The sequence below is a fragment of the Dama dama genome, chromosome X (assembly GCF_033118175.1).
Source record: "Dama dama isolate Ldn47 chromosome X, ASM3311817v1, whole genome shotgun sequence".
NCBI lineage: Eukaryota > Metazoa > Chordata > Mammalia > Artiodactyla > Cervidae > Dama > Dama dama.
In genome coordinates, this window is record NC_083714.1 from 9,712,268 (window position 1) to 9,731,696 (window position 19,429).

Genomic DNA, 19,429 nt, shown 5'->3' on the forward strand with positions numbered 1-19,429 from the left:
TGTGTTTGGGGTGGCCTTTCTCTATTCTGATGGTCTGTGATTCCTTTTTATTGTGGAGGTTTCTCCCAGAGGCTGGGGTTGGACGATTGGCTTGTCAAGGTTTCCTGGTTAGGGAAGCTTGTGTCGGTGTTCTGGTGGGTGGAGCTGGATTTCTTCTCTCTGGAGTGCAATGGAGTGTCCAGTAGTGAGTTCTGAGTTGGGTCTATGGGTTTGGTGTGACTTTGGGCAGCCTGTATGTTGACACTCAGGGTGATGTTCCTGTGTTGCTGGAGAATTTGCATGGTATTTCTTGCTCTGGAACTTATTGGGTCTTGGGTGGTGGTTGGTTTCAGTGTAAGTATGGAGGTTTTTGGATGATCTCTTTTTTACTTAATGTTCTCTATAGGCAGGAGTTCTCTGGTGTTCTCAGGTTTTGGACTTAAGTCTCCTGCCTCTGGATTTCAGTTTTATTCTTCCAGTAGCCTCAAGACTTTCCATGCATACAGCACTGATCAAAAAACTTCTAGGTTAATGGTGAAAAGATTTTCCACAGTGAGATACACCCAGAGCAGTTCACAGAGTTACATGAAGAAGAGGAGAGGGAGGAAGGAGATAGAGGTGAGCAGGAGGAGAAAAAGGGGGACTCAGGAGGAGAGAGACAGATCTAGGCAGTACTCTGTCCCCTAAGTGTTCTCCACAGTCCAGAACACCCACAGAGATTCACAGAATTGGATTGAGAAGAGAAGGGGTGGGAGGAAATAGAGGTGATCTGGGGGAGAAAAAGGAGTGTCAAAAGGGGGAGAGAGTAATCATCACACTTCTGAGTAAAAATGGGTACTGAATATTGGATTCCTAAATGTCCAAAATTGATATCAAATTCTGAAAAACAAAGATTAAAAATCTAGAGTAGAGGTTAGACTCTTAAAAATACAATATTAAAAAAGAAACCAAAAAATTTAAGAAATATATATGAAGTTTGTTTTCAAAATAGCGTCCCTTTTTTTTTGCCAAGTTATAGTGGGTTATAAAAATGAAAATTTAGGAGTAATAGAGGAGTAATAGGGGACTTTAAAAAAAAGAAAGAGAAAAATATTTTTTAATTAAAAAAATAATAATAGTAAAAGTATATCTAGGAATTTCTCTGGAGCTGTTGCGGGCAGTGTGGTTTCAGTTCAGTTTCAGATAGCTCCTTGTGCCAGCTTACACTTCTCAATATCTATAGGCCCCTTCTTGTGTAGTCGGTGTTAACTATAGGGATTTTAATCTGTTGCACCTGTCACTTCTAAAGCGATTCCCTTTGTTTATTTGGCTTCTGTTTGCAGGTCTCTACAGTGTCTAATTTCCGCCCGGACACAAGGTGGTGGAGGTGGTCTCTTGTTTAGGTTCACTTCTTCAGTTGTGCTGTGGGGAGGGAGGGACACTGCAGACAAATGTCACTGGTGTGTGGGTGGAATACTTGCAGTGTTCTGGCACACTGGGTTTGCCCCCGCTCATGGCGTGTGTGCTTTCCCCATCTACGCTGCTCAGGCTCCAGGTTGCTCTACAGGGAGTGGGCCCTGAGTTGTGTGCACTTCCCAGGCCTAAGCTGCTCAGGTTCAGGTTTTCGGGTATTCCACAAATGCCCAGACTCGGTTGGGCCTGCGTTTGTGCCTTCCCCGTCAGAGCAGCTCAGGCAACCAGGAGCTTGACGAGCGCACTCTCCCCGGGTGCAGTGCACCTTATTCCCTCCGTGGTCCCAGCCTCAGTTTCTGGGCGCGCCGATTGGGTGCACCTTGTGTCTCTTCTGGGGAGCTGGTTCCTGGCTGCGACCCTCCTGGTGGATGTCAACCATCCACAATCTCAAGAAGTCTTTGATTAGAGACTGGAGGCCTGTTTTCAGTTTGGTAGAGGGTGCTGTCTCTGGGGCCAAGTTTTCCCCTTTCCCCTTTCCCCTCCCCCCTGCCTCCTGCCTCCGGCGGGAGATGGGCCAGTTCACAGCTGGCTAGCTCTTCTCTGGTACTCACTCTGTCCTTTGTTCTGGGAATGGGTGGGTAGTTCCTAAGTTTAGGGCTTTCCCCAGGTTATTCTCTCTCTCACTATCCCACAGTTTAAGCAGCCATGAAGAGATACCCCACATCCAAGGTAAGAGAAACCCAAGTAAGAAGGTAGGTGTTGCGAGAGGGCATCAGAGGGCAGACACACTAAAACCATAATCACAGAAAACCAGCCAACTTGATCACAGGCCCACAGTCTTGTCTAACTCAATGAAACTAAGCTATGCCATGTGGGGCCACCCAAGATGGTCGGGTCATGGTGGAGAGGTCTGACAGAATGTGGTCCACTGGAGAAGGGAATGGCAAACCACTTCACTATTCTTGCCTTGAGAACCCCATGAACAGTATGAGAAGGCAAAATGATAGGATACTGAAAGAGAAACTCCCCAGGTCGGTAGGTGCCCAATATGCTACTGGACATCAGTGGAGAAATAACTCCAAAAAGAATGAAGGGATGTCGCCAAAGCAAAAACAACACCCAGTTGTGGATGTGACTGGTGATAGAAGCAAGGTCTGATGCTGTAAACAGCAATATTGCATAGGAATCTGGAATGTTAGGTCCATGAATCAAGGCAAATTGGAAGCGGTCAAACAGGAGATGGCAAGAGTCAATGTCAACATTCTAGGAATCAGCGAACTAAAATGAACTGGAATGGGTGAATTTAACTCAGATGACCATTATATCTACTACTGTGGGCAGGGATTCCTTAGAAGAAATGGAGTAGACATCATGGTCAACAAGAGTCTGAAATGCAGTACTTGGATGCAATCTCAAAAATGACAGAATGATCTCTGTTCATTTCCAAGGAAAACCATTCAATATTATGGTAATCCAAGCCTATGCCCCAACCAGTAATGCTGAAGAAGCTAAAGTTGAATGGTTCTATGAAGACCTACAAAACCTTTTAGAACTAACACCCCCAAAAAGATGTCCTTTTCATTATAGGGGACTGGAATGCAAAAGTAGGAAGTCAAGAAACACCTGGAGTAACAGGCAAATTTGGCCTTGGAGTACGGAATGAAGCAGGGCAAAGGTTAATAGAGTTTTGCCAAGAGAACGCACTGGTCATAGCAAACACCCTCTTCCAACAACACAAGAGAAGACTCTACACATGGACATCAACAGATGGTCAACACCGAAATCAGATTGATTATATTCTTTGCAGCCAAAGATGGAGAAGCTCTATACAGTCAGCAAAAACAAGACTGGGAGCTGACTGTGGCTCAGATCATGAACTCCTTATTGCCAAATTCAGACTTAAATTGAAGACAGTGGAGAAAACCACTAGACCATTCAGGTATGACCTAAGTCAAATCCCTTATGACTATACAGTGGAAGTGAGAAATAGATTTCAGGGACTAGATCTGATAGACAGTGTGCCTGATGAACTATGGACGGAAGTTCATGACATTGTACAGGAGACAGGGATCAAGACCATCCCCATGGAAAAGAAATGCAAAAAGGCAAAATGGTTCTCTGGAGAGGCCTTACAAATAGCTGTGAAAAGAAGAGAAGTGAAAAGCAAAGGAGAAAAGGAAAGATATTCCCATTTGAATTGAGAGTTCCAAAGAATAGCAAGGAGAGATAAGAAGGCCTTCCTCAGCGGTCAATGCAAAGAAATAGAGGAAAACAACAGAATGCAAAAGACTAGAGATCTCTTCAAGAAAACTAGAGATACCAAGGGAATATTTCATGCAAAAATGGGCTCAATAAAGGACAGAAATGGTAGGGACCTAACAGAAGCAGAAGATATAAAGAAGAGGTGGCAAGAATACACAGAAGAACTGTACAAAAAAGATCTTAATGACCCAGATAATCACAATGGTGTGATCACTCACCTAGAGCCAGACATCCTGGAATGTGAAGTCAAGTGGGCCTTAGAAAGCATCACTACGAACAAAGCTAGTGGAAGTGATGGAATTCCAGTTGAGCTATTTCAAATCCTGAAAGATGATGCTGTGAAAGTGCTGCACTCAATATGCCAGCAAATTTGGAAAACTCAGCAGTGGCCACAGGACTGGAAAAGGTCAGTTTTCATTCCAATCCCTAAGAAAGCAATCCCAAAGAATGCTCAAACTACTGCACGATTGCACTCATCTCACACGCTAGTAAAGTAATGCTTAAAATTCTCCAAGCCAGGCTTCAGCAATACCTGAACCATGAACTTCCAGATGTTCAAGCTGGTTTTAGAAAAGGCAGAGGAACCAGAGATCAAATTGCCAATATCTGCCGGATCATCGAAAAAGCAAGAGAGTTCCAGAAAAACATCTACTTCTGCTTTATTGACTATGCCAAAGCCTTCGACTGTGTGGATCACAGTAAACTGTGGAAAATTCTGAAAGAGATGGGAATACCAGACCACCTGACCTGCCTCTTGAGAAACCTGCATGCAGGTCAAGAAGCAACAGTTAGAACTGGACATGGAGCAACAGACTGGTTCCAAATAGGAAAAGGAGTTCATCAAGGCTGTATATTGTCACCTTGCTTATTTAACTTATATGCAGAGTACATCATGAGAAACGCTGGACTGCAGGAAGCACAAGTTGGAATCAAGATTGCCAGGAGAAATATCAATAACCTCAGATATGCAGATGACACCACCCTTACGGCAGAAAGTGAAGAGGAACTAAAAAGCCTCTTGATGAAAGTGAAAGAGGAGAGTGAAAAAGTTGGCTTAAAGCTCAACATTCAAAAAACTAAGATCATGGCATCTGGTCCCATCACTTCATGGGAAATAGATGGGGACACAGTGGAAACAGTGAGAAACTTTATTTTGGGGGTCTCCAAAATCACTGCAGATGGTGACTGCAGCCATGAAAATAAAAGATGCTTCCTCCTTGGAAGAAAAGCTATGACCAACCTGAACAGCATATTAAAAACCAGAGACATTACTTTGCCAGCAAAGGCCCATCTAGTCAAAGCTATGGTTTTTCCACTTGTCATGCATGTATGTGAGATTTGGACTATGAAGAAAGCTAAGTGCTGAAGAATTGATACTTTTGAGCTGTGCTGTTGGAGAAGACTCTTGAGAATCCCTTGGACTGCAAGGATTTCCAACCAGTCCATCCTAAAGGAAATCAGTCTTAAATATTCATTGGAAGGACTGATGCTGAAACTGAAGCTCCAATACTTTCGCCACCTGATGGGAAGAACTGACTCATTTGAAAAGACCCTGATTCTGGGAAAGATTGAAGGTGGGAGGGGAAGGGGATGACAGAGGATGAGATGGTTGGATGGCATCAGTAACTCTATGGGCATGAGTTTGAGCAAGCTCAGAGTGTTGGTGATGGACACGGACGCCTGCCATGCTGCAGTCCATGGGGTCGCAAAGAGGCGGACACGACTGAGCAACTCAACTGTATGGGAATGGTAAACCATCCCAGTATACTTGCCATGAGAACCTCTTGAACTGTATGAAAGGCCAAAAACTGCCTTATGGCCCAACAATCCCACTATCCGCATGTACTCTGAGGAAACCATAATTTAAAAAGACATATGTACCCCATTGTTCATTGCAGCACTATTTACAAAAGCTTGGACATGGAAGCAGCCTAGATATCCATTGTCAGATGAATGGATAAAGAAGTTGTGGTACATATACACAATGGACTATTACTCACCTATTAAAAGGAATATATTTGAGTTGGTTCTAATATGTGGATGAACCTAGAGCCTATTATATAGAGTGAAGTGAATCAGAAAGAGAAAGTCAAATATTGTATATTAATGCATATGTATGTAATCTAGAAAGATGGTACTGATGATCCTATCTACAAGGCACCAATGCAGATGCAGACATTCCTATTAAAGTATGGTGATTAAACAGGAAATCAATGCAAATATGCTTTGACTACATTTGTAATGTTAACAATCATTTCTGAAAATGGTTGATCTTTTTTGTTGTATCAATGTTTATTATGTTTTGTTTTTGGACATTTCTCCCATTTGTCAGAGTCACAGAAAATTCTTACTATGTATTTTAAGAGGCTAGCCTCATCTAATTTGGTTTCATTTGCAAATCGTGTGAACATGTTCTTGATTCCATAATTCAGGTAATTGATTCATCCATCTATTCTGCAAATATACTTGCCTACTCTGTATCTAGCCTTGCTCTAGAATGTAGGAGTCTGGCAGTGAGCAAAAACAGTCATAACATCTGGTATCATGAGTTACAATGTAGTAGATAAAAATCTAAATGTTATAGGCATGTTGAAAGACATGCTGCCAGTTTCCTACAAAACTAAACATATCTTTACCATCTTATCCAGTAATTATGCTCCTTGACATTTATCCAAAGGGGTGGAAAACTTATGTCCACACAAAAACCTGAACACTAATGTTTATAGCAGCTTTATTTACAATTCCTAAGACTTAGAAGCAACCAAGATGTCCTTCAGTGCGTGAATGGATAGATAAACTGTACACATAAACAATGGAATATTATTCAATGTTAGAAAGAAATGGGCTATCAAACCATGAATAAACATGGAGGAACCTTAAATATGCATTACTATGTGAAAGTAGTCAATCTGAAAGGCTACATACTGTATGGTTCTAACTATATGATATTCTGGAGAAAGAAAACTATGGAGAACATTAAAAGGATCACCGGATGCCAGGATTTTGGGGGGGCAGTGAAAATACTTTGTATGATACCATAATGATGGATAAATGCCATTATACAATTGTCTTAACTGATAGAATGAACAACTCCAAGAGTGAACCCTAAGGTAAACTATGAACTTTGAATGATTATGATGTGTCAAAGTATGTTGATCAATTGTAACAAATGTACTTCTCTGTTGTGAGATGTTTATAATGGGGAAGGCTATGCATGTGGGAGAAAGGGTATACCTCTGTGCCTTCCCTAGATTTTTTTTTTGTCAACTTTGAACTACTTAAAAATAAAATCTTAATTAAAAAGTTTAAATATCTAAATGCTATGATATGTATAGGATATCAACAGCATCAACAACATCCATTATTACAGAGAGAAAGCTAGGATTGTCATATCTTGGACAGTTATGGAAATGCTTTAGAGGAGAACAGGTTCTGTTTACATGGAAAGTATTTGGACTGGCATATAATTCAGTATAAAAATTTGCCATTTTCTGGAAAAAGCAAAGTTTTAATTCCCCATCAAGAAAAATATCTTCCATCTTCTGTCAGTACAATAATCCAAACACTCAAACATTCAATTCCTACAGTAGAAAATACTATGTGTAGATCCTTCACTATAGATAAACATCCATATCTATAGTACATCAAGAGAGGAGTGGATAAAGAAGATGTGGTACATATACAAAATGAAATATTACTCAGCCATAAAAGGATGAAATAATGCCATTTCCAACAACATGAATGGACCTAGAGATTGTCATACTGAGTGAAGTAAGTCAGAGAAGGAGACATATCGCATACTATCATCTATATGTGGACCAAAAAAAAAAAAAATCTACAAATGAACTTATTTACAAAACAGAAATAAAGTTGCAGGTGTAGAAAATAAACTTATGGTTACTGGGTTGGGTAAGAGGAGGAAGGATAAATTGGAAGACTGATATTGACACACACACTACTATAATATAAGATAACCAATAAAAACTTACTTTGTAGCACAGGGAACTTCACTTGACACTCTGTAATGGCTTATATGGGAAAAGAAAGTGAAAGTCACTCAGTTGTGTCAGGCCAGAGAGTTTGCAACCCAGGCCAGAGTTGAATTTTCCAGGCCAGAATACTGGAGTAGGTAGCCTTTCCGAATCTTCCCAACCCAGGAATCAAATCCAGGTCTCCTGCGTTACAGGTGGATTCTTTACCAGCTGAGCCACAAGGGAAGCCCAAGAATACCGGGGTGGTAGCCTATCCCTTTTCCAGCAGATGTTCCTGATGCAGGAATTGAACCAGGGTCTCCTGCATTGCTGGTGGATTCTTTACCAACTGAGTTATCAGGGGAAGTGACTATATGGGAAAATAATCTTTTAAAAAAGTGGATATATGTGTATATACAAGGTATTCATTTTGCTTTACACCTGAAACTAACACAACATTGTAACAAATCAACTATACCTCAATAAATTGATTTTAAAGGTATGTTACATTAAAGCACAGACTGCAAAGAATGTTAAGGGATTCATGGCTACATATTGTTGCAGCCTGGCGGAGCAGAGACCAGAACCTGCCCCATGACTCGAGGGTGCAGCTGCACCCTCATGATTGTCCTAGTAAGCATGCCAAACAGACATTCTTGGGGCGGGACATGCTCTCTGCTCCTCTTCACTGCCTACCCCTGCGTCCGTCTCCAAGGAAACAAAACAAAGATATTTCTGATCAACAGCAGAGCCTAGCTAATCAAACTCCCCAGTATAGCTATTCCCTAATGATCAAAGTAGGAAGTCAAGAAACACCTGGAGTAATAGGTAAATTTGGCCTTGGAGTACAGAATGAAGCAGGGCAAAGGCTAATAGAGATCTGCCAAGAGAATGCACTGGTCATAGCAAACACCCTCTTCCAACAACACAAGAGATGACTCTACACATGGACATCAACAGATGGTCAACACCGAAATCAGACTGATTATATTCTTTGCAGCCAAAGATGGAGAAGCTCTATACAGTCAGCAAAAACAAGACTGGGAGCTGACTGTGGCTCAGATCATGAACTCCTTATTGCCAAATTCAGACTTAAATTGAAGACAGTGGAGAAAACCGCTAGACCATTCAGGTATGACCTAAGTCAAATCCCTTATGACTATACAGTGGAAGTGAGAAATAGATTTCAGGGACTAGATCTGATAGACAGAGTGCCTGATGAACATTCAGAAAACTAAGATCATGGCATCTGGTCCCATCACTTCATGGGAAATAGATGGGGAGATAGTGGAAACAGAGTCAGACTTTATTTTTTGGGCTCCAAAATCACTGCAGATGGTGATTGCAGCCATGAAATTAAAAGACGCTTACTCCTTGGAAGGAAAGTTATGACCAACCTAGATAACATATTAAAAAGCAAAGACATTACTTTGCCAACAAAGGTCCGTCTAGTCAAGGCTATGGTTTTTCCAGTAGTCGTGTATGGATGTAAGAGTTGGACTGTGAAGAAAGCTGAGTGCCTAAAAATGGATATTTTTGAACTGTGGTGTTGGAGAAGACTCTTGAGAGTCCCTTGGACTACAAGGAGATCCAGCCAGTCCATCCTAAATGAGATCAGTTCTGGGTGTTCATTGGAAGGACTGATGCTGAAGCTGAAACTCCAGTACTTTGGCCACCTCATTGGAAGAGCTGACTCATTTGAAAAGACCCTGACGCTGGGAAAGATTGAGAGTAGGAGGAGACAGGGTATTAGATGGCTGGATGGCATCATTGACTCGATGGACATGAGTTTGAGTAAACTCTGGGAGCTGGTGATGGACAGGGAGGCCTGGAGTGCCACGATTCATGGGGTCACAAAGAGTCGGACACTACTGACTGACCGAACCAAACTGAACTGAATGATCTCATGTGACTTCTGCCAATAGAAGTGTGGGCTGAAAGGAGCCATTTTGTCTTCCTGCCATGGAGAGCAGGAGGGACCCCTGACTTCCCGCTTGCCAAATTATATGTGCTTGTCTTTTCGTTATGTGCTCACCCCTATTTCAGGTCTTTCTCACCCACTGTGCAGTACGTGGCAATATATAATGGAAGCTAGAGTAGTTTGGGTGAAATATGTTTCTATAATTATTTGGAGGAAGCAGTTGACATCATGGAAAAATCATGAGACCAGTTGTTAGCATGCCTGGGTTTTGATGCTGGCTGACTCTTATAGGATGTAGGTGACCTCTGCTAACCTCTCAATCCTCAGTTTCTCCACTTATAAAACAAGGGTGACATTACCTACCCTGCTATCATCATAAAGTTGCTAAATGAGATAATGTCCATGGAGCATTTTGGAAAATGAAAATCAGTATCCAAATATATAAATTTCACACATTAATTAGTTATTGAGGTTTTTAACAAATTAATTTATTTATTTTGGACTTCCCTGGTGGCTGAGACAGTAAAGCATCTGTCTACAATGCTGGAGACCCGGGTTTGATCCCTGGGTCTGGAAGATCCCCTTGAGAAGGAAATGGCAACCCACTCCAGTACTCTTGCCTGAAAAATCCCATGGACGGAGGAGCCTGGTAGACCATGCAGTCCATGGGGTGATGAAGAGTCAGACACGACTGAGCAGTATCCAAATATATAAATTTCATACATTAATTAGTTATTGAGGTTTAAAAAAATTAATTAATTTATTTTAATTGGAGGTTAATTACTTTACAATATTGTAGTGGTTTTTGCCATACATTGACAGGAATCAGCCATGGGTGTACATGTTATTGAGTTTTAACCTGGACAGGGTAGGAAGAGGTTATCCTCTCTACAGTTCTGTAATTTTTCATAAGAGAATTTTAGAGCATTGATAACTACAGTTTGTATATTGGTTTAACGTTTCAGAAGCTATTTTTTAAAAAAATTATGCCTCCTGAAAAAAAATCATGCCACCGTATGATGAGAAGAAGAATAGAGTTTTTGGTTTTTTTAAGATGAATTTCAGTCAAGGGAAACTGAGGAAAGACCTCACCTCTTGAAATAGCTCTTGGTGCTGCTAAGTAGCATCAGACATGTCAAAGTCTTTGCAATCCCATGGACTGTAGCCTGCCAGGCTCCTCTGTCCATGGGATTCCATAGGCAAGAATACTGGATTGGGTTGCCATGCCCTCATCCAGGGGATCTTCCCAACCCAGAGATCTGACCCTAGTCTCTTATGTCTCCTGCATTGGCAAGCAAGTTCTTTACCTCTAGCGCTACCTGGGAAGCCTGAAACAACTCTAACTGCAACTAAAGCAATTTGTAGAAAAGGTTTATGTCGTGATCCTCTCAATATTATTCCACATTGCTGTTGAATTTCAATGCATTTCTTTGAAGCATTTTTAGGGCCTACAAAAAGAGAAAGATCACATAAGTATTTTTTAAAATAAAAACAAAGTTGAAACAATATCACTAATTATGGGTGGACATCTGGGTAATACAGAAAGTACTGCAGGTAAGTCAGTTAATGGAACAACTCAGTCATTAAAAAAAAGAAAAGTCTCAATGTTTAGAGGGGATAATAAACAACTCAACTACATTTATCTTCATGATTATCTATTTTTAGTATTCAGAGTTATGATCTCTGTGTTCTTCCTGTCCACTTACAAAGTATCAGACAACAAACAGCATCAGTTCAGTTCAGTCGCTCAGTTGTGTCCGACTCTTTACGACCCCCTGGCAGCACGCCAGGCTCCTCTGTCCATGGAATTTTCCAAGCAAGAATATTGGACTGGGTTGTCATTTCATACTCCAGGGGATCTTCCTGACCAAGGGGTCAAACCCACATGTTTTGCATCTCCTAAATTGGCAGGTGGATTCTTAACCACTATGCCACCTGTGAAACTCCAGATCTACCCTCAGTTGTTTACAAACACTCTCTGCAACCACATGGACGGTAGCAAGCCAGGCTTTCCTGCCCACCAACAACTCCCAAAGCTTACTCAAATTCATGTCCATAGAGTCAGTGATGCCATCTAACTATCTCATCCTCTGTCATCCCCTTCTCCTCCCACCTTCAATCTTTCCCAGCAGCAGGGTCCTTTCCAATGAGTCAGTTCTTCGAATCAGGTGGCCAAAGTATTGGAGTTTCAGCTTCAGCAACAGTCCTTCCAATGAATATTCAGGGCTAATTTCCTTTAGGATGGACTGGTTGGATATCCTTGCAGTCCAAGGGACTCTCAAGAATCTCCTTCAACACCACAGTTCAAAAGCATCAATTCTTCAGTGCTCAGCTTTCTTTATAGTCCAACTCTCACATCCATACATGACCACTGGAAAAACCATAGCTTTGACTAGATGGACCTTTGTTGGTAAAGTAATGTATCTGCTTTTTAATATGCTGTCTAGGTTGGTCATAGCTTTTCTTTCAAGGAGTAAGCATCATTTAATTTCATGGTTGCAGTCACTGCCTGCAGTGATTTTGGAGCCCCCCAAAATAAAGTCTCTCTCTGTTTCCACTGTTTCCCCATCTATTTGCCATGAAGTAATAGGACCAGATGCCATTATCTTAGTTTTCTGGATGTTGAATTTTAAGCCAACTTTTTCACTCTCCTCTTTCACTTTCATCAACAGTCTGTTTAGACAGACTCTCGCTTTCTGCCATAAGGGTGGTGTCATCTGCATATCTGAGGTTATTGACATTTCTCCCACCAATCTTGATTCCAGCTTGTGCTTCATCCAGTCCAACATTTTGCATGATGTACTCTGCATATAAGTGAAATAAGCAGGGTGACTGTATACAGCCTTGACGTACTCCTTTCCCAATTTGGAACCAGTCTGTTCTGTGTCCAGTTCTAACTGTTGCTTCTTGACCTGCATACAGATTTCTCAGGAGGCAGGTCAGGTGGTCTGGTATTCTCATCTCTTGAAGAATTTTCCACAGTTTGTTGTGATCCACACTGTGAAAGGCTTTGGCATAGTCAATAAAGCAGAAGTAAATGTTTTTCTGGAACACTTGCTTTTTTGATGATCCAGCGGATGTTGGCAATTTGATCTCTGGTTCCTCTGCCTTTTCTAAATCCAGCTTGAACATCTGGAAGTTCACTGTTCATGTACTGTTGAAGCCTGGCTTGGAGAATTTTGAGCATTACTTTGCTAGTGTGTGAGATGAATGCAATTGTGCAGTAGTTTGAGCATTCTTTGGCATTGCCTTTTTTTGGGGTTGCAATGAAAACTGACCTTTTCCAGTTCTGTGGCCACTGCTGAGTTTTCCCAATTTGCTGGCATATTGAGAGTAGCACTTTCAAAGCATCATCTTTTAGAATTCGAAACAGCTCAGCTGGAATTCCAAGAACTCTACTAGCTTTATTTGTAGTGATGCTTCCTAAGGCCCACTTGACTTGGCATGTCAGGGTGTCTGGCTCTAGGTGAGTGATCACACCATTGTGGTTATCTGGGTCATAAAGATCTTTTTTGTATAGTTCTTCTGTATATTCTTGCCACCTCCTCTTAATATCTTCTGCTTCTGTTAGGTCCATACTGTTTCTGTCCTTTATTGTTCCCATCAAAGTATTAGACCTGATAGAGTGACTGAAGAACTATGGATGGAGGTTTATGACATTGTACAGGAGGCAGTGATTAAGAGCATCCCCAAGAAAAAGAAACACAAAAAGGCAAAATGATCGTCTGAGGAGGCCTTACAAATTGATGAGAAAAGAAGAGAAGTGAAAAGCAAAGGAGACAAGGAAAGACAGACCCATTTGAGTGCAGAGTTCCAAAGAATAGCAAGGAGAGATAAGAAAGCCTTCCTTGGTGATCAGTGCAAAGAAGAGGAAAACAGTAGAATGGGAAAGACAAGAGACCTCTTCAGGAAAATTAGACATACTAAGGGAGAATGTCATGCAAAGATGGGCACAATAAATGACAGAAACAAACAGCATCAAACACCAGCAAATATCACATGCATGTTTTTCACCTTGTGTGTTATATGGTATGAGTGCTGCCAATGGTACCAGAGGTCTGAAATCTACTTCAGGTGCAATAATTTTCTACTCCTCACACTCCCTCCTCATGGCTACCACAAAATAGAAGAGCCTGAAATAACCATGCAAGAACAAGCAATGCAGAATTTTTTGTGATGAATATGAATATATGAATATGAATATATGAATATGAATATATAATATGAGTTGATGATTATTGACACGTGGTTACACTATATGTAAGCATTAGCCTCACCTGGAAACTTGTTAGAAATATAAATTCTCTGTTTTATTTGAGACCTACTGAACTCTGGGCATGGTATTCAACAATATGCATACTTACAAGCCTTCCACTTTATTCTGATGTACATTAAAGTTTGAGAACAGATAGTCTGAGCTATCCTGGAGACAAGGATCTGTGATGTCTCTCTGGTCTGCTATTGAGGATAAATGCATTAGTGAACTGTGATCAGGAGATACCTATGGGTCTTCAGAAGAGAAAGACTTTGTTCTCTCAGTTTTACAGCACTGTCTTTTAGCTCTCAAGAAACTTGTAAATCATTGCACTGTCCAACCACTAAGTTGGTAAGAAAATGATTAGGTAGTGTAAGTCTGAATTTTAAAAAAAATCATTTTTATAAGGATTGAGTATGACAGATCAGTATCCATGGTTTGTTCTGAACCTTGACTCTGGTGGAGGTTACACAGCTCTATGTTTTTTAGTCAGAATTCATAGAAACTGAACAGAGAAAGAAAGAGAAAAAAATAAAGAAATATTACTATATGTGAAATTTAAAATAAATTTTAAAATGTGAACACCATAAAAATAAAATTGTTTAAAGCAAACAATGCCTACCTCCCCAATATATTGTAGAAGTAAAATATATGACAATAATAGGAAGGACTGGAATGGGGAGAAGAAAACACACTGTTGTAAAGTTCTTCCACTATGTATTAAGTGGTATAAATTTACTTGAAAGTTGATTTAGATAAGTTAAATTGTAATAAGAAACACATTATAAGTGTCAGAGCAACCACTAAAAAGTATACAACAAAGAAATATAGTTAATAGGCCAATTGTGAAGATAAAATAAATCATTGAGAAAAATCCAATTAATCTAGAAGGAAAGAAAAGAAAGAAAAAAGGAAAAGAGAACAGATAGAATAAGTATAATATTAATACAAATTGCAAGATTTAAAACCAACCATATCCATAATGACATTAAATGTAAATTGTCTAAATCAGTGGTCAGTGAACTTTTTCTGTAAAGGATCAGATAACCAATAGTTTAGATTTTGAGGGCCTTTGAGTATCTGAATTTGTCAACTCTACTGTTGTAATATGGAAATACTCATAGATAATATATAAAGGAGCAAAACTTATTTTATTCTAATAACATTTTATTTACAAAAACAGGCAGTAGGCTGGGTGGGAGTTGGCCTACAGGCCATAATTTCCTGACCCTTGGTCTAAGTATCCCCAGTTAAGAGGCAGATTGTCACATTTCATTGATAGAAAACACTTAAACTAGGAGTAGAAGGAAAATTCCTCGATGTGATAAAAAAGCATTCACAAAAACCCTACAACCAGCATCATACTTAATGGTAAAAGACTGGAAGCTTTCTACCTAAGTTCGGGAACAAGACAAGGGAGTCCACTCTTGTCACTTCTACTTAACATTGTATTTGAGGTTCTAGCCAGGACAAATAGGCCAGAAAATGAAATAAACGTATCCAGATTGAAAAGGAAGAAGTAAATTTATCTCTTTTGACAGATGACATGATCTTGAATACAGAAAATCCTAAGAAATCCATTAAAAATCACTAGAACTAATTAACAAGTTTAGCTAGATTTCATTGTTGTTTTTTAGTCTCTAATTCACGTCCAACTCTTTGCAGCCCCATGGACTGTAGTCATGCCAGCCTCCTCTGTCCATGGGAATTTCCCAGGCAAGAGTACTGGAGTGGATTGCCATTTCCTTCTCCCGGGGATCTTCCCAACCCGGGGATTGTACCCACATCTCCTGTATTGCAGGCAGATTCTTTACTGCTGAGCCACCAGTAATTACAGAATATAAAGTCAATATATAAGAAACAAATGCATTTCTATACATTAGCAAAGAATAGCCCAAAAAGGAAATTAATAAAACAATTCCCTTTACAACAGCATCTAAATGAATACTTAGAAATAAATTTAACCAAGTTCAAGACATACATATAGAAAACAGCAAAACACCATTAAAGGAAATTAAAGATCTAAATAAATGGAATGACATTCCATATTCACGGACTAGGAGATATAGTATTGTTAAGATGGCAATACTCCCCAAATTGACCTGAAAAACCAACACAATCCCTTTCAAAATCATAGCTGCCTATTTCTTTAAAACAGAAATTGACAAATGGATGCTAAAATGGATATGGAAATGCAAGGGACCCAAAATAGTTAAAACACTTCTGAAAAAAGAAAACAGAGTTGGAAACTCATACATTCTGATTTCAAAACTCACTATGAAACCACAGTAATCAAGACAGTGTGGCATGAGCACAACATCAGGCAGAGTTAGGTGTGCGTTTGAAGTTTGAGATTATGGATTTGAGAAACTTAGTTGATTCAGTTGTGAGATTTTTCTCTAGCAAACTTTGCTTGCTTGAAGTCAGGCACAGAGAAGGTGAATGATAGGTTTTAGCCAGCGTTTTGATGATGAGAGAGAAGGACAAGTACAATTATATGTATGCAAAAGAGTGGTTACTTTTTTAAAAAACTTTATTTATTTACTTACTTTTGGCTGCAATGGGTCTTTGTTGCTGCCCGAGGGCTTTCTCTTGTCGCACCAAACTGGGGCTACTTTGTAGTTGCAGTATGTGGGCTTCTCATAGTAGTGGCTTCTCTTGTTGCAGAGCACGGGATCTAGAGTGCCAGCTCAGTAGTTGTGGTGCATGGGCTCAGTTGCCCCGTGGCATGTGAGATCTTTCTGGACCAGGGATCAAACCTGTGTCCCCTGCATTGGCAGGCAGATTCTTAACCATTGAACCAGGGAAGTTCTAGTTATGCTTTTTGACCATGGAATCTAGAGGAGACTAGTGAAGCTAGGAGATGGATAGGAAGGAAGGGTTTATTTTTTCTTCTAGTTTTCAGGTAGAAAGGTGTTTTATCTTTCATAAAATTATAATAAAATATAACATATATACAAAAAATACAAAAACTATTCTGTATACAAACTGACAAATTTTCACAAAGTGAGCATATTCTGTAACCAGGCCCCAGATCAAAAACCAGAATGTGGCCAGGCCTAATTCTGTCTGGTGATGCCACTATGTTTCTCTGTGAAAGTGTTAGTTGCTTAGTCATGTCCGACTCTTTGCGACCCCATGGACTGTAGCCCTCCAGGCTCCTCTGTCCATGGAATTCTCCAAGCAAGAATACTGGAGTGGGTAGCCATTTCCTTCTCCAAGGAATCTTCCCAACTCAGGGATCGAACCCAGGTCTTCTGCATTGCAGGCAGATTATTTACCATCTGAGTCACCATGGAATGTTTCTTTAGGAGGCTTCAATTCATCTCTTCCCATTGACACTATTGCAAACCTTTTTCTCCTTCACCGAATCTCTCATATCTCTTCCTTTATTTTCGGTCCCATGTGTTGACCTTGATATGTATTTTTAAATTATTTTTTTTAACACCTAAAACATTTTGTATTGGGTTATAGCCAATTAACAATGTTGTGATAGTTTTGGGTGAATAGTGAAGGGAATCAGCCATACATATACATGTATCCATTCTCCCCCAAACTCCCCTCCCATCCAGGCCGGCACATAACACTGAGTAGAGTTTCATGTGCTATACAATAGATTTTTCTTGGTTATTTATTTTAAATATACAGTGTGTACATGACCTTCCCAAAGTCCTTAACTATCCCTTCCCCTTCCAAACTATCCCTTCCATGAGTTCATTTTCCAAGTCTATGAGTCTCTTTCTGTTTTGTAAGTAAGTTCATTTATATAATTTCTTTTTAGATTCCACATACAAAGGATGTCATATGATATTTCTCCTTCTCTGTCTGACATGCTTCACTCAGTATGACACTCTCTAGGTCCATCTATGTTGCTGCAAATGGCTTTATTTCATTCTTTTTAATGGCTGAATAATACTTCTACACACACACACACACACACACACACACACACACACACACACGACAGCTTCTTTATCCATTCCTCTGTCAATGGACATTTAGATTTTTTCCATGTCTTGGTCATTGTAAACAGTGTTGCAGTACATGCAGTACATGTATCTTTTGGGGCCATGTTTTAATCTGGATATGATTGGTATTTTATTGAGAAAATAGAAACCATTACAGAAAACTCCCACTTCTTTCCACCATCAAGTCTAAAATCCTATCTGTACCTTCAGCCATATTTTCCTTTTACTTTCTGTTACAACTGAGTAAGCATCCCTCCTCCTACCAAAGACCAGTGTCTCAACATATGCTTTGAAGGTTATCCTTCTTACCTCTCAGGACACTTGCTCTTTGAATTGGTTAGTCCCTCTCTCTTTTGTGTCAGTTTCTCTGTTTCTATACAATCATTTCCATCAGCATAAAACATCTTCTACAAGTTCCAATTCTTTTAAAGAAAAGAAGTTTTGAATCTAGGTCATCCTGCACCCACTGTTCTGTTTCTCTGATTCCCTTTACGATAAAATTTCCCAACTGAGTTGTCTGTAGTTGATGTCTGCATATCCTCACCTCTTTATTTCTCCCCAGCCAACTCTTTTTCAGCTTCCACCCCCATCAGGTTCTTGAGGATACTATTCTTGTCAAGGTCAATAATCACCTCAGTATTGCCAAGTTCAGGTCAATGTTTTGTTTCCATTTTACTTGACTCCTCAACAACACTCCTTTTCTTGAGATATTCTCCTCATGTGTTCTGTGTTAGTCAGATCAAGCTGCCATAACTAATACCTAACTAATAACTAGTAGATGGGGTGGCTTTAACAATAGAAATTTATTTCTCAGAGATCTGGAGGCTGGGAAGTCCAAGACTGAGGTCCAACAAGGTTTGATTTCTGGTGAGGGCTCCCTTTGCATGAAATATTCACTTGGTATCTCTAATTTTCTTGAAGGGATCTCTAGTCTTTCCCATTCTATTGTTTTCCTCTATTTCTTTGCACTGATCACTGAGGAAGGTTTTCTTTTCTCTCTTTGCTATTTGGAACTCTGCATTCAAATGGGTATATCTTTCCTTTTCTCCTTTGCTTTCTGCTTCTCTTCTTTTCACAGCTATTTGTAAGGGCTCCTCAGACAGCCATTTTGATATTTTACATTTCTTTTTCTTGGGGATGGTCTTGATCCCCGCCTCCTGTACAATGTCACAAACCTCCGTCCATAGTTCATCAGGCACTCTGTCTATCAGATCTAGTCCCTGAAATTTATTTCTCACTTATACTGTATAATCATTAGGGATATGATTTAGGTCATACCTGAGTGGTCTAGTGGTTTTCCCTACTTTCTTCAATTTAAGTCTGAATTTGGCAATAAGGAGTTCATCTGAGTTCATCTGAGCCACAGTCAGCTCCCAGTCTTGTTCTTGCTGACTGTATAGAGCTTCTCCATCTTTAGCTGCAAAGAATATAATCAATCTGATTTCGGTGTTGACCATCTGGTGATGTCCATGTGTAGAGCGTTCTCTTGTGATGTTGGAAGAGAGTGTTTGCTGTGACCAGTGTGTTCTCCTGGCAGAACTCTATTAGCCTTTGCCCTGCTTCATTCTCTACTCCAAGGCCAAATTTGCCTGTTACTCCAGGTGTTTCTTGACTTTCTACTTTTGCATTCCAGTACCGTATAATGAAAAAGACATCTTTTATGGGTGTTAATTCTAGAAGG